Here is a 17,181-nt window from a genome sequence, read left to right on the forward strand (position 1 = left end):
AACACACACCTTGAGCCACTGCCTTTTTCCTTTTTTTAATTTTAATTTTATTTTTGCGTCATGTTTAATGATTTTATTGATAGTCAGAGGGAGATGCACAAGGGGGGGAGAGGTAGGTGGACATGCATCAACACCTTTTAGCCACTACTTTATCAGAAGTAGAACATAGGGCCAACTGGTGAATCTGGTGACAGTGCAGCCAAAAAAAATCGATTAAAATGGCAATCAATAATTACCTTTTTTTAACTGGGGATTACCGTGATCTGATTTCATGCAGCACACGGCATGAATAGTCCTCCAACAAGCACAGTAAAAGCACTTGTTTACCTTGCTGAGGAGCTGAAGTTGTGCAGCCTGCCGCAAGCAGCTCTTCAACTAATGGCTCACTGAGGCTGCTCCTTATTGTTCATTTCTCTGCAATATTTAAAAGAGATCCAAGAAAACAAAGAGATCAAAAAAATGCAGAAAAATGTCTATATTTTTTTATTTTGTGTCTTATTTTGCAGATGCTTTTTTGACAAGTGATCACTGTTAGCGTTGACCCATGTTATAAATACATTCTCAATGAGATAAAATTGCCCTGAATTATATGCATGCCTCATGGCCACTGAATCCCTTGTGTGTAGGTAGGCAAATTGAGTTCCATTTGGGAATGGTGGAGTCTGCCACCAGCAATGAAAACTACTATATAGAGAGGTTATTGCAGAATGTAAATACATTGAGTGGCTGTTGGTGAAATAATGCAGGCCATAAATAGACAGGGTTTGATTTAAAAAGTCTTAAGGACTAAAACTTTCAACTGACTGTACCTGTACAGTGCAGTAGCTGGTTAACATAGAGGAACATCCGACAGCAAGATCAGGTTTCCCAAGGAGTTTTTTTTTTTTTTTTTTAATGTTTTTTAAGGTCAAAGTAAGTCACTGAAAACAACTCCTACAAATATAAATCCTAGATTCCAAACCCAATTAATATCCTACTGTTTGCAAATGTGAAAAACAAAAAGCACACAATGCCACACTTTCATCTGTCTGTTGCAGTTCAGGGTTTGCTCATAATACAACAACAGACAGAAGGAACAGAATTTATAATGGCTCCTCTGTTACATTCAGAATGTTCTGAGATGATCTAGGCTGCCGTTCACTATCACTTCATTTAGAGGGAAATGAAGATCAGAGTGGCTCATTCTCATACTACCTAAATAAGATTAAAAAATGTTTAATCCCAATACAGCCCTGTGCTCTGGGAAGAAATCCCAGCAGAAGAAGCTCATTCCCCAGAGTGGCTGGATGGTGGGAACCTCGCCCTTTGATAAGCTATCATCAGCTGTCTCTGCTCTCAATCAGTACACATCCACACTGCCGCCTGACTCCTGCTCTCTTGATTCTCTCCCTCAGCGATTGAAGGCAGCATGAATTCTGTTTCCACCACACGTTGCTTTGAGAAGCCCTATTTTTCTGAAAATCGATTGAGAATTCCTCAGAAATTGAAAATTGAAACTCTAAACTGTCCAAATAAGTAAAAGGCCGCAGAAGTTTTATTCTCTCCGGAATAGGTTTTGTCCTTAACACCTATGTGATATATTTGATAACTTCCCAGTAGAAGAAGAGTCTGGCAGGAAGGTAACAAAAAATGTTACATAGTTAAAATGTAAGTTATTAATTTGCTAAACTGTCCATTTTTGTTTGGTAATAAATGTCTCTTGAAAGGGCACTTATTGGATATTGTTGGGGTTATCATATTGTAATGATATGCAGTTTAACCTCTGGGGCCCTTTAAAATGATTAAACATGCATACTGTCCTGCCCTACATAGATTATAAAGCAAACAGTTGTTCGAACACTATTTAACAGAGATTATCTGATAAAAGGGAATCCATTATGCTCATTTTCAGGTAATTCATATTTTGGTTCCACTGTAATGTGTTTAAATGCTTCATGGTCAAAAACTTCCTGATACTGTCTATGCTGGAACACCTGTATTTACCTTAGTTTTAGCATTTTTTGCCATTTTAGTGCCTGTGTTTTAAAATCCCCCTCCTGAAAAAGCCCAGTCTGCTCTGATTGGTCAGCATTTTGGTTATCCTGTGTCTCTGTGTCTCTGCATTGTCACCATAGCCGTGAGAATGATGGTTACAGAGAATAGCAGCACTTTCTGTAAAAAAAGATGAAAAAAAACAATAATAAAAACAATAAAAGCCTCTAAACACAACATGACATGTAGCAGTGTAGCCTATATAATGTAAACAAATGCAGTTTTATGCCTGAAGCAGATGGCCGTATAAGGAAATCGATCACAAGCTGACGTCAGCTTTTAGCCAAAGTAGAAATAAACCTTTGGACACAGAAGGATTTTAAAATGTCTATTGATGGTTCATCTTACATGTTGTCAAATTACTAAAAACATTGATGCTTCAGAGAAACAAATATAAACACACAGAGAACATAAAGGTAATGCAAGTAAAAATACTTCTCTTGAGCAAATATTGGCCTTGATTAATACAATATCAGCTCTCGAGAACAACTGTCACACTTTTAAATTCAGTATACCCAGGGAGGACAATCTAAGGTTATTCTGGGAAAATTGGATCCTAAAATCTATTGACTCCGTTCATTAGTAATTCAGTTTCCAACTTACAGCATCTGCAGCATCAATTCGGAGGAACAGATGAGACAACCGTACAGCAGCAGTAATTCTATGTCTTTTCTCTCTGGCCTGCCTGTCAATATCCACACCACCTGTCACTGGGGGCTGCTACATCTGTCAAATACCATTTCTATCACCTACACATTAACCATTTTCTTTTCGATATTCATCTCTATTCATCTTCAGTGGTGCAATTAAAAGCCACTCTCTGCGATGTCTGGATCATCGGCCACTAATGATCTTTCCATTTGAATAAAACTAAATCATTTATTAATTTTGCAGAAAAGAACGTGCTAAACAAATTAAATTGGCCAATCTAAGAGTGAAGCTTAAATTAAAAATCTTATTTTTTTTCCAACAAGGAATACTATAAACCAAAACACATTTTATTTTTCAAGGGTATATATAGGTCAGCCTTATACTGTTCCTGGTTTCATATTTTTGGTATCCGCCTTCTATTGATAGTAGAGACAGATGGGAAACGCTGCTGTGGTGACATACAAACCAATAATCCTCCATTATTCCAAATATTATTTTATTATCTAATTTGATCCAGGTCATATAAACAGAATATGTTGTTAAAGTAATCAGAATTAGGCGGTTTTCCAAGTCTAGCATTTTCCAGTTAAGATGTGGGATATGCCAGTATTATTTGGGTTTTGACAGCATTATTTGGACATGTACAGCTAATTCAGAATATGTGTCTTAGTTGTTTTGTTGATCTTGTTTTACCACAGTATACAACACACAGCCTCTTATATGGTATGGTCAGCTCTGTGCGTTGTCATGGATACAACATACACAAACCAACTCGCCAACAGTTTTCACGTAGAAAAACATGCAGCAAAGCCCACAATTCTGGTTGGAAGGAGAAGCACACCTGCTTTTCAACATTATGGAAGAGTTTGATATCAAGAGGTTTTTGGATATATGCAAATATCATAACACAATCCTTTTTAAGGAGGTAAAACATGAAATAACAAGGTTAAGTCAAATAAGACTATGACTGCTAGGAAAAAAATCCCATTATGATGCAACGCAGCTACACATGCAGCTCCAGCTGTTCTACTTTTCCATATTTTGACGTAATAAGTGAGGGCACGTTAATCGGAGTAGGCACGGCTGCATGTAAACTGTAGTATTAATGGAGTATTTATTTTCAATAGCCAACAGCTTAGTAGGAATATTGTCTTTTTTCCGTAATAAGTGCAAAAAACACAATATTTTGTGCATGTAAATGTCCTCATTGAGAAAGAGAAAAGGGGACGACATGCAATAAATGTCCCAGGCCAGAACTGAACTAAGTATCATAGTAAGGCCACCAGGATGCCCCGCTAGAGGGTCAAATTTAAACTGAAATGTTGCCGAGCTTCAGCTCTCTAATTCCAAACTGTTTATTTTTCACAGCTTTACAAAATAACTAAACAGATTAAATATGTATTGGGAATAATTCTCCTAGATAAAAAGAAATGAAACAATATTTTATATTCACAGCCAGAGTTCATGCAAGGTACACTGCACAGTATGCAAAAGAATAGAGAGATAACATCAGGACTTCAAAGTCATGCATAAAGCCTAATTTAAGCAGACACTGCAAAAGATCTGTGAGCCAAGGTGTTTCACAGATAGGTACGTAGTTTGAATTAATCTACTCTGCAATAAAAAGAAGTGATCTGTCATTATAATCTACACAGAGAAATTTAGCCTCTTGTAGAAAAAGTGAAATTCAATTTTCTCAGCAAGCAAATTGTCAGTGTCGGACTGAGGCATGGAGGGCAGCTGCATGGAATTCCACAGTAATAAACTGAGGATATAATGGTAAAGCTGGGTGATGGACCTTGAAGTTCCTCCTCATATGACGTATCTGAATGGAATGAATCGACATTTGCTTATGCGTACTTATATTGTCAGTTAGACTGCTATTATGTATAGTCATGCCATACTGATTCAAGAGTAAACAGATGTCATACCAAGGACACCAGAGGAGAACTGTAGGTGTTGTGCCTGTGCCATTACCTGAAATGACGCCCCATCTGAGCATTTGTGTCCCATTGACTTTGAGGCACAGTGTGATAAACTAATATAACATGGACTCCAATGGAACCATTAGCCCATTAAAATGTAAGCAGATGCAGAATCGGGCAGATGTTGCTTGTTAGTCTCATTCTATCTGAATGATCCACAAAAAACTGTGTAATGCAGCTGTGTTACTCAGTACAAGATTTTAATTATTGCAGATGTTTTTTAATTGTAGGTGGATTCATGGTTGGGGAGACGATAACAGAAACTAACCGAATGGAATTTATAAGATTGGTAACCATATTTGTTTTGGAAGACTTCCAAAACAACTTCCTACAAGACCTTAATCATGAATAAAATGAATAACATAACCTTGTTTTTTCTCCATACAGTGCTTGCTTAGCATACCAAAATGTTTGTATAATTCTGCTCCAAAGATAACACTAATGTTATGCTATATTTTTCTTGTTATCAAATTCCACAGAAAGACAAAACCAACAACATTTCACTCCATATCTCAATATCTTGTCTACTCTATCTGTGGCACTAAGCCCAAGCACATTTCTAACTGCTGAAGACATAAATCTTTAAAACCAGCTCAAAAATATGTGGTATGATTTTTGAAAAAGGCTTAGTAATTTCCTAAAACTGCTGGGTACTGTAGTTTTTAGCCAAAGTTACTCAAATAAGACAAAATAGTACATTTGTTGGGGACTAGTTTCAGAAGCGGTCTTCATAGACAAGGACTCGCTCTCTATGTAGATACAAATGGCTCAAGTTGAGGTAACAAAAAAGCAACCATTCTTACTTTTGGGTGTTACAAATGTCTTCTTTGGGTGTTATACACCAAAGAAGACATTATTATTGTATTTTATTCAATTTCTGCCAATATATCCTTAGAAATCCTACACACTGGAAGTTTAAAGGGATAGTTCTAGACTCGTACTTTTTATATTTTATTAGACTCGTACTTTTTATATTTTATATTTGTGTCCTCATTTTATGGTTTTTTTTTTGTTTTTTTTTTCTATATTTATGTTGCACCAACCCACCAGAACAAATTCCTCGTATTGTGTTAACTATACCTGGCAATAAATCTTTTTCTGATTCTGATTCTGATTCTGATCCTGGATTTTTGAAGTGGGGCTGAATGAAATAGTTAAGCAATATTACACAAGAGGTGATGCTTTAACGTCATTGGAGCACAACAGTGATGCGGTCAGAACTAAGGCGCTTGTGCCGAGGTCTGCAAGCATCACTACAGTGATGCTCTAGTCGCTCTGCCGGTCACCTGTTCAGAAAGTGCTGTTAGCGGTTGTTACACAATCCAACTGAAACAAAACTTGACGTAGAAAACACTCCAAATACAGCATCCACTCAGACTGATATTTAATTTTTTAGGTAGGCCTTTTTTAAAGTGGCTAAAACACGTTTAATGCTGAGCTGTGGAGTGTGCACCTCATCTGTTTCTGCAGGCTGGGAGACTGCCAGCTGCTGTAAATAGACTTAAAGAGTCAACTTTAATTTCATTTTTTTCTTAAACCACGTTTAAGAAAAATGACAAATAAGTATAACTTATACCTTGTACCTTGTATAAGGTAATGTTAAGTTAAATGAATAACACCATCATCATTATTTCTTATTGAATAATTTGGCTACAGCTACCTGCTTTGAACTGTGTGAATATTTTGCTGAAGAGCTTTAAAACCCAGTAAACACAGTGATAGAAAATAAAACTGTCCATTTCACTCAAGAAATAACATGCCACAGGAGGAGTGTTGTGCGTGGATTCTATGCAGGCAATTTTTTCCTTTGTTGGTTTTATGTTGGATACAGGCAGTGCAAAGAGAATTACCTGCTTACTGTTTTTTTTTTTTGTTGTTGTTTTTGTTTTTATCATCCAGATAATGCCTGAAACCTATTCTGCTAAACTTGCTATACTACATAGCAGATAGACACTGAAAATAAATTGTGTGCATGTTTTCACAATGCTGCTTCACAGCCTCCATGAGTCCTTGAAGTGTCCTGTGATGAAGGTTGCATCTATGTAGACTAAAGTTGAGTTTATTTTACAAAACCTTAGACAACCACATTTAAGGATGCTAACAGCAGATCACAGATCAAAATTCAGAGATGGAGTTTTAAAAGGTGACCAAAGCCAAAAAAATGCTTTAAAGAAATACTTCAACTTTAAAATCTGTTCTAAGCTAAATAAGATCAAATTAAAGGGGCAGATGCTCAATCTCCACCATATGGATGCTGTTAAAACACTTTCCAAGTGCAGTAATGAGTTTTTAGTGAAAACATACAGTGTCTTCCTCTAGTGTCTACAATAAGCAGCCATCTTGCCAACAGATAAATTGTTCATTGCACTTCATACATGTTTAAAGTTATTGCATCCTGTGCACGTAGGAATTCTGGGCAGAAGGACAAAGTTTTCCACCACTGAGCGGGGTGGGGGGCGGGGGGTCCTGGGCCGTAAAAATATCCTCTAATGAATGAAGCACTAAGACTGTTTAGGGACACCAGTGCACAGGAATATTGAATACACTGTTTTGAAAAATGATAAGGACCTGTACTTTATTTATCAGAATAAGCAAATGCATAACCCTCCCTTCACTATAAATTAATACATTTCACAGTTTTAAGCTATGATACATGGTGTGATATTGACATTTTTAAAGAAAGCATGCCTTTAAAATCCAGTTGTGAGTTTTGAATACAAAATATAACCACCAAGTTGATCGTCCCTCAGGATTTATTTGCTAGCAGTCTGCCTATCATCTCACCGCAAGCTCCACCTGTCATATCTGCTTCGTCATTTTCTTTCGGCCAGACATGTGACCATCGTCTCTCTTCTTCTTTCATTTTCTTGTTGTCTCTGGCTTTTCTTTTTAGACCCCTGATTTTTGGTGAGTCATTTTGACTTGGCTAGTCAGGCTGCAGCTCGCTTTCCATCTTTACATCTGCGGCACGTGTCTTCTGTGCGTCTCTGACACACGCTGTCAGATGAACTGCATCATTTCACAGTAAGTGCAGGGGGTGGGGTATCAGATGACAAGTTGAAATGGGTTTTTTTAATAAAAACAATTTATTTGTTTATCATATAAATACATGAATTATATTGCCAGTGATAGAAGTCAGTAAATAAATTGTTGTAATGGTTAAATGGTTAACCCCCGTGGCCTTGGATTGGGGTCATCTGTACCCTTTGGCCCCCACCCCCCACTTCCCTAATGGCGGGTGTGGAGGGGAGCACCATCATACTGAACTAACCTGGCATCAATGGCACTTCATTTCATTAATTCCATGCGACACGTGTACTGCTGAGCCATAATATACAACTTCACATCTACCTAAAATGATCTTCTTGTTGCTGCTGTATATTATGGTTTAGAATTATCCATTAAAGATGAAAAATCCATTGCATTCAGTGACATTAGGAAGTTACAACAGGTCCTGGCACATGCTTTTATGATGGGCCCTATAATAAATAATAATGATAATGATGATAATAATAATAATGATAATAATAGTAACAATAATAATAACAATAATAATAATAACAATATATGTTAATATAATAATATAATTTATAGTAAGGTGCCTTGAAATAAAATGTATTGTTTATTATTATTATTATTATTATTATTATTATTATTATTATTATTATTATTATTATTATTATTATTATTATTATGGGCCCTATAGTACACTAGTTACTATTTATAAAACACATAAACACATTGCCTTCTACTAGGAGTTTATATATTTAACCAACAATGCGTTGGATTTGATACGCAAATAAGTAACTTAGGCTATTGTATTGGTAGAGAGGTCAAAGAGGAAGCTATCAGTACCTGATGTTCCATCTGCATGTTGTCGGGATCGTTATTTGCTGCTGGGTCATCTGTGGCTTTAAAAAACAACAACAAAGGAATCTAATCTATGGGAGCTTTGCTACCTTCTCCCATTGTTTTTCTTGTTTTTTCTCACTTTTTTTTTTTAAAGGCCTGACTGCTCGCTCAGCTTAAAGATGTGCTCAGCTTGTCAGTCTCGACAGATTTTGTGCCCAAACTCATTACAGTATATTGTATTCCCTTGTCACATGTTCAGACTTGACACTGGAAAACATACGTTACCCAGCAATCATCACTGCATATCTGCATATGACAAAAATACAAAAGAAAATAAGAAATTCTTAAACTGAATTGTTTTTTTTTTAATAGTTTATTTAGCTTTATATTTCTATGTAGAATCATAATAGATTTTTTTTTTTTTAATTGAACACAGGCAACATGCAGACTTTTTTTCCGCCATCAACCAATTCATTGGTTGAAGAGTAGGTAGAAATTCAGTCGACCAGGATTTTCTTTGGTTGATTACGACTCTGCTCTTTGGCCTCGGGTGGATATATAGTTTTAACCTTCTGATCATTATGCAAACATGGTGTGTTGAAATTACATGTATGCATTAAAAAGCCATGTGAATCATTAACACACTGAAGGAAAGAATAGTGAGAGTCCTAAGAAGTGTGTGTGTGGCTAACTCTCCAGCTTAGAGGCCCAGAGGGTCTATAACTTTTGTTATATAACCTTCATTGCATAGTTGTCTAAATTAAGAGCAAAAAGAAAAGGAAAAAGAAAAGTTTTCAAAGGAATGGGACAGGCAAGAAATTGAAGGATTGTTCCCGGAGCAATAGTGTTTGGAGTTTTGCTTATTTCCCATTGTACCACATTATATCAGAGATGATGTTAATAAGTCTAGTTGGTGTTGTTTTCATGATGTTTATCCACTCAAAATATCAAATGACATCTGTCACACAGCAGCCAGCTTTATTTATTTGACAATAGTGATCACATTTACTGTACCATAGTTGCGGTAATTGGATTATTGTGCTCAAGTAATTTGTGCTTTGTTTCATTTTCACGTTTTCTGCTGCGTAGTTTACATTGCAGTTCTACATATGTAGAACCATGTGAAGAAAACAGTGTATTGTCAGAATATTGTTGGTTCTTATTGAATAAGGCTCTTAAAAGTTGTATTTTATTGAATGTCTGTCCTTCAAACATGTAAAGCCTGTTTCTTTGCATGTTAGTTATTTTGGGCATTTTGGATTTTGGACAACTTCTACACATTTTGCAGTGCTGCTTTCAGTTTGAAAAAATAGCAGATATGTAAATGTAACATTTTTGTCTTTTAACATGCAGGTCATGTAAGTAATTTAACTTGCCTAACTGCCTTACTGTGTGAAAAGAAAGAGAAAAAAACGTTTTATTTAATGAGCTCACTGCAGTACACAAACCCTTCTTTAAGCAACAAAAATGGATCATCCACAAGTCAGTTTTATTTTGTAAATGGCCCCGGCTCTTTTTTACTGACAAGCTGAAAGTTCTCAGTCATTAACAACACACACAATGAAGGCCAAAATCGATTCAGGAGTCCTCTGGAGATGTAATCCCTTCTTACCCTAAGCTCTAATCAATGTAACAAGCACGCTTGCATTTGGTCCAAGTTAAGTCTGCATCCAGCTGTGTTTACATAATGTTGTCTACATTTTTGGTCATAGACAGCAGTACTTCCCAGAAACTTTAGTTTGTTCATTGTTAGATGCTATGGCACCATGACTTACAGACCTACATTACCAATATAAAAAGACAATAACAAGTGAATTCTAAAAATAACAAGTCTGAAGCAGGGGGTCGAAGAGGTGACATTCGAGCTGTTGCTTTGTGAGGATTAAGTGAATGTGTGCCTGTTGAAAAGAGGGTGTTTTTTAGTATCCAAGTGACTTCTATAAAAGGCAAGAGAGGTTGGATAATATGATTACAAAATAAATAACTTATAACAAACCCACAAGCTATCCAAACAACAGTACGCTGATTTAATCAAAGAACTACTGAAATAATACTAGCTTTACCAAAACTAGGATGTAGTTTCCCTTTAAATACACATTTCATGTAAATGTGTAGAGCATACTACAGAATTACTGTACCTGACCCTATACCATAAAGAGAAAAATACAAATGACCAGACAAGCAAACCAAAGGAGAACGAGACCACACACACTGAGTCACAAAAAGAGAATGAAAGCTCTTTTCTCCTTTTCTCTTTCTCATTAATTGGCAGGTGGCAGCCAACGTGGCCGGCACACAGTCAGTCGTAGTTTGTGTTTCATGGTGGCTGTAATCTTTTCTTTAGGTGGCTGGCCTGTATTTGACGGGGTTTGATTATAATTATGAACTAATTTGTAAGAATGTTTTTTGTGTTAACACTCTTGGCAATATCCCTCAGCACATACACTGATGCTGGACTAGCGTTTTTAATATAATATACAACATCTTACATGATTAATGATTTCAGTCCATATTGCAAATCTTTTATTCAATATAAACTGCACTGTAGAATCTGACAAGTTGATTTTACTTTTTAAAATAAACATTTAGTGAGCCAGTTTCCTTGAAAAGTACTTATAACTATCAATCTCAATTTGTTAACTTTATATCTGATTTTAATTTTACTTAAAAGGTACTTGTTTACTTAATTTGTGAAGTTGTTGCGACTTAAAATGACAAGTCTAATTGAATTAATATTTCTAAGTTTAAGCAGCTTCAATAAATCAAGTTGTTATATTTCTGTATTCTGCTGGTTGCATACTAGACAATCTTGTTTGTATATTCTTAAACATAAAAAGAAAACAGAACTTGCAGATCTCTTAGTTTCATCATTTGCAAAATCCTCTTTGTCACAATCAAGTTAGGTTAGACTAACTCAGTTTACTGAAGTTGCTAAGAATTAGAAAGAAAAAGGTGATTTCACTTGTCATCTTTAAGTCGCAACAACTCAACAAAATTAAGTAAATACAGCTAAATTTCAAATGAACTTAACACTTAGATATAAAGTAAACATAAATTACAATGAATATTAATATTTTTGCTTTCTTAATGTAAGATCAACTTATTAGGTTTTACAGTGTCTTAATATGTGTATGTTCAAATGAACGTCAATATATCAGACGGCGGCATATGAAACACATCAGTGTTGTACAGAGGTAAAGTCTCAGGAGTGTGCCTGGACTGTTGTCGCAGCCAGACTCAAGTGCTGAAGGCGCTGTGAATTTCTCTGGCAAAGCTTCGTGATTGGCACTGGATGGATGAGTCCAGCCTGAGGCAGTCCAGTGTTGCTGGATATCAATCACCGTTGATAAATAGCCCTCTCTACTGAAAACAAATGTCCCCTCTTTTACCACTGATTTAGATGAAGCAGCCATCAACATCCAATTGGTCTGGCTGGCTCTCCACCCATCAAAGTACACCTGTTAGCCGTCTTTTAGTGACACAACAAATGTCCTCTAAAACATTGGCAAGTTTAAAATTTAATTTCCCCTCTACATAGTCACTTACATGAAAAAAGAATCCACTTCTGTGAAGACAGACAGTCATTTCTTACACGTGTTCAACAATGGCATATTAATTTCTCCTGAGTTTATTGCTGCCCTTTCTCTCTCTCTCTCACTATCATCCCCACACTGAGGCTCTTCCTCTCTCGCGGTACAAAGGCTGTCAGGGTGAAATCTAAATAGGTAATTATCTGACTTGTGTGAGGCAGAGAGGGAGAGAGGCGGCCAGCAGGTCCTCGTGACCGGCCTAAAATCAAGCCCACTTCTCAGCACAGGAATATTAATTGCAGTTCCACCTTGTGTTTGGAGCCTTTATTGGATCCCCTTGTTTTCCCAAACAAGCCAAAATGAGGGCAGCTTTTTCCCTTCCCACATTCACCCATTGATTGTTTACCTAACAGGTTAGAATTTGAGAGGAGCTTCATCTCAGGCATTATTAATTGAGTCCCTAAACCGACAATGAATGCAGGATTTTTCTCCCCTCTCTCCCCGACACTAGTCATTTTCCTGTAAGTGTGTGTGTGTGTGTGTGTGCGTGCGTGCGTGCGTGCGTGTGTGTGAGAGAGAGAGAGAAAGAGTGTGAGAGACTGGTTGCCCTATACTTATCCTTGCTTCTCACTAACTGAATAGCGCCTGTTTCTGGGGGCTTACTGCCCCCAATAGGCCGCCACAGTAAAGACTAAAACATGAATGAGAATGGACTCATGCTATTTCCTGGCTTATTTTGTGTTTGAAGATAATGGCAGTGAGCAAATACTACCTTGTAGTCAGAATGAATTGCAACAAATGTTGAAAATAGACCCAAGGTTGTATCATTAAAAAATGTACAAACACAATGCATTTTGCTATATGAATAGTTTATTGTGACAGGGTAAAGCAGTTCTTACCGGACTGTCTCAATTAGGAATGTAATAACAACAAAATCTGCAGTGGACTAGTATAAAGTGGGCATGTCTGTAAAAGGGAGACTTGTTAGTACACATCGAACCGATTGTCATTTAGATTCTTGAGGACAAGGGTTCCCTGTGAAGTGACTGTGCCGCTTTTCTTTTTTTTTCTCCAAACTTTTGGAGCAGTATTTAGCCCCCTTCCTAAGAAGACACCACTGAACCTCAGATCTTCTAGTTTCATGCAATATTATCATTCTAGCTTTACAACTACTATACAGATCTTAATTGCATCGTGAATAAAGTGTTTGTTAGACAGACAGGCAGCCAGACAAACACACAGACAGTTTCAATAATAAAATTAATGACTGAATTTCATTTATCTGCTTCAGTTTTAGTATCTGTATTCTTCATGGGGTGTTTCCTGGGACACCTAAAAAGGGGCACAGCCATCGGTAATGTTATTATCTGAACAACACCTGTGCTTTCCTACTAAGACATAAGTGATGTCTGTTGAAAATGCCTGTTCAAATGTTGCTTTGCCGTATCATTAGAGGCGTTGTAGTGGTGGGGAGAGTGGGACTGATTACCTAGAGTCCTAGTATGACTGAACTTTGTATAAAAAAAATAGTGAAAGCTCTCTAAGGCCCCTCTCGCCCCTTACCCCAGGTTCACACTGGACACTGAAATGCCTGGATATGTCAGTTGTTGTGCAGTTGCCAGTCAGCAGTCACCTGGCTGTCCACACCAGAAGCATGTCTCCCCACACCAGTAAGTGATTCTGCTTCTCTACGTCTTGTGTCATTAACTCTTGCTACATCTTTTGGAGTCAAAGGAGGATTTTAGGTGTCTCACAGCACAGGGACTGAAGCTGCTCCACATTCTGGTGGTTCTGCAGCAGATACTTCTGTATCTTTTTCCAGATGGCAGGAGGGTGAAGAGACTGTGGCTGGGGGCTGCTGTCTTTTAGTATCCTTTGGGCTCTGTGCAGACACCTCACTTCACTGAGGTCACTGATAGTCTGTACATGGGAACCAGTGGTGTTCTGGGCAGTTTTAATCACCTGCTATAGAGCCTTCCTGTTCTTGGCCGTGCATGAACAATGATAGTTTGTGATGTTTTCAGTCAGTATGCTTTCTATTGCTCCTCTGTAGAAGTTAGGAATTTAGCCTTTCTAAGTTTCTGTAGGAAGCAGAGCCTTTTCTGTGCATTTTTAAGCTGGGTGGTGATGTGTGATGACCAAGATAGGTTCTTAGTGATTTCCAGGGAACCTATAGCTGTTAACCTGCTCCACCTCAGCTCTACTAATGTAGACAGTCTTTGCCTCTTTCTTTCTAAAGTCAACAATCAGCTCCTTGGTTTTGCTGACGTTGAGCAGTAAGTTGTTCTCTGTGCACCGCTCTGCAAGATTGTTGATTTCCTCCTGCTATGAACTCTCATCATTGTTTATTATATGGCAGATGATGGTGGTTTCGTCTACAAACTTCTTCTGATGTCTGAGAGTGCAGTCATGGGTGTACAGTGTGAACAGAAGGGGGCTGAGCACACAGCCCTGGGGGGCTCTGGTGTTGAGCACTAATGTAGAGGAGGTGTGACTGCCAATCTGAACTCTGGGGTCTACATGTGAGGAAGTCCAGTATATATCTGGAAGCATAGGATGCATATTTTATCATTTAACATAATCAGATCATTTGTATCACATTTAACATACATAAACAGACACGCTTTACAGTGCTGCCACATGAACCCGGCGGTAAAGCGCAAAATAGTTTAGTCCACCCCGGCATTAGAATTCATCTCTAAATGCAGCTAGAGCCATGTGAGTGATTGCTTATGCTGCTGGATCACCGGCATGTATTGTCATGTTTATCTTCTAGACAGGGAAATCAAGGTTCTGCAAAAGAAAAGGGAGAACGAAAGCAAAGGGAAAGAAAGCAAACTGAGTTTTTTAAAAGAAAGAAAAAAAGAAAAAAGAAAGTCACTAGGTGCATCAGAGAGACAGGGATTAAGAGATGAAGAGAGGGGGGGCCCGCAGAGATTTGCTTATGCATAGGGGCAAGGATTTGTTGTTACACCCCTGTGTTATCAGCACCAAATACTAACTCAATACAAATACTAATTAAAACCCCAAGGTAGCACACAGGAAGAGCAGTATACCACAAAACAGAGACAGCTCAACAAGTTTGGTAAGAGCATGTGACTCCAGGAAATCATATAGTGCATCCTAATAGGAGTAATGATATATAACCCTGACAGATTCCCAATTTTAGTATGTTTTTGTGCACTCAGACAGTTCAAAAACATGCTCTTTATTGATCACATATCACATCTAATTCCTCTCACAGTTGGTGTCTGTCAGATTCGCCTGAGGTCATACCACCTCACCTCCTGTCTCAGTGTGGTCTGGAGCCTCTTCACTGTCTGGTAACAAATGATCATCCTCCTGGCTGCTCTCCGCTGCCCAGCTGAAATAGCCCACAGTGGCTGGCTGCTGCTTCCATACAGACCTAATGGAGGGGGGGAGACGGCTGGAGATGGATTCCCTCTGTCATTCTCCACTCAAGCATGCCAGACTCTATTTGAAGAGATGAGCCATGTTTGAGTCCACGTCTCTAATTAGCCACGTAGGCCTTTGCCTTCTTCGGAGAGCTATTATACTGCCTAATAACAGCCGCTGCAGAGCCCTGAAAGGAAATAACTAACACTCTCAGTTTAGAGAAGGCATTGTCTTCAAGTCCAAAATAAATGGGAGCACAGAATTGCATTTTGTCGGGATTTGCAAGTATGCAAATAGCATTAGAAGGAGATGCGGTATGTGTGCATAAGCTAGAGTGTCCCGTAACAATGAGAGAAATGCCAGAGAAGTGGGTCTCAGATGATTAAGAGCTGCCTCTTTCCCCAGGCGTCTTTGTCTCTAGAGACACATCATCTTCCTGATAGTTTCTAGGCTGAGCTTCGGCCCCGCGACAGATGACAGAGAGAGACGCCCAGCTACTCTTCCTTTGTCTAGTTCAGGAGGGCAGACCGCTGCATCTAGCTTTATTTATCTTACAAATGACTCTATCTCAAGGCGCCGGTGTTTGACTTCACAGCTGGATGATTGAGAGGGTGTAGAACTGATCTGATCTGCACACTCTTCCTCTCTGTCTGTCGCAATTTTTTCTTTTTTTTTTTTTTGCCTCGTGCTCACTTAAAATTCATGAAGCTTCCTCCCATTAGTTCCAAAACAGGTATTTTTCTTCACTTGCCAACTCTCATAGAACATGCCGCTAATCACATTTGATCTGGTCTGCGTTTCAGTTTCCTATTCTATTAAAAGACACCTCTGTGTGTAATCAGGGAACCTCTGTGTGTTTCTGTCTTTCATTACTTTTTTCTTCAACAGACAAAAACATGATCCTTCATTTCCTAATTAACTAACACAGGAGTGTGTGGAAGAGAGAAATGAAATTGAAGCATAGATAGTCCTCCGATGCAAGCAATTAGCACCTTTTCCTTGGCTGCGCGCAGCATCACAGGTTGCCTAAATAGTTGCTTCCTGTTGTTGTCCTGGTGTTTTCTTTTCCTCGCCTTTCCTCCTATGGAGACTGACCTATATGGAGAAGAAATGTCAAGCGTAAGGCAGGGAGCAGATGAGAGAAACAGCAGAGAGAGAGAGGAGACAAAAGCAGACCAAAGACTGCACTCAGATCCACTCATGCAGGAAATGGAAAGAAAAAATAAGATCCACTCTTTTCTCTCTGTGCTCCCCTAGAGAGGTCACCTCTTCTCACAGTTACATGGCAAAAGCGGTCAGATGTGTGTAATGTGCCACGTCCTTTTTTCTGACTGTTAACAAGATCAAAACCTAATTACAACCAGAGAGAATATTTATAGCAGTTGTGGTTTACAAGTTCCCGGATTGCATTTCACCTCTTTTGTGTTATGACTTGTGCAGAGGCCCAAGTGTGTAACCCCAGGCTTTAGACATAGGTGGCAAGAATTACACTTTAATGCAGTTTTCTTTGTTCTTATTCTGTATCAGTATCACATGATGAGTGCAGTGGGTACTAGCCATAAAAACACGAGGTTGATATAAACCAGCAGCCACAAACTGTGACACCTTATTAACTTGCCTGGCATATTTTAGGACTCATTATACTCAAAACGCTGCTTCATTATATGCTATTACAGAGGCTTTAAAGCAGGATTTGGCTGCTATGAATCTATCAGAATGCTAACACAGCCCTTCAG

At 38.2% G+C, this 17,181-nt stretch overlaps 1 long non-coding RNA gene across 1 annotated transcript in view; it reads left to right on the forward strand.

The window, feature by feature from the left end:
- The window catches only part of LOC121949529 (uncharacterized), a 133,577-nt gene extending 116,735 nt beyond the window's left edge, over positions 1-16,842 (forward strand). The window contains exons 4-5 of the long non-coding RNA XR_015777763.1: positions 13,618-13,719; positions 15,294-16,842. This is a non-coding gene — a long non-coding RNA (uncharacterized LOC121949529). The remainder of the gene's footprint in view (positions 1-13,617; positions 13,720-15,293) is intronic.
- The last annotated feature ends 339 nt before the right edge of the window (positions 16,843-17,181 follow it).

This window comes from Plectropomus leopardus, chromosome 10 (genome assembly GCF_026936395.1).
Source record: "Plectropomus leopardus strain MGB_pleo_1.0 chromosome 10, ASM2693639v1, whole genome shotgun sequence".
Classification (NCBI taxonomy): domain Eukaryota; kingdom Metazoa; phylum Chordata; class Actinopteri; order Perciformes; family Serranidae; genus Plectropomus; species Plectropomus leopardus.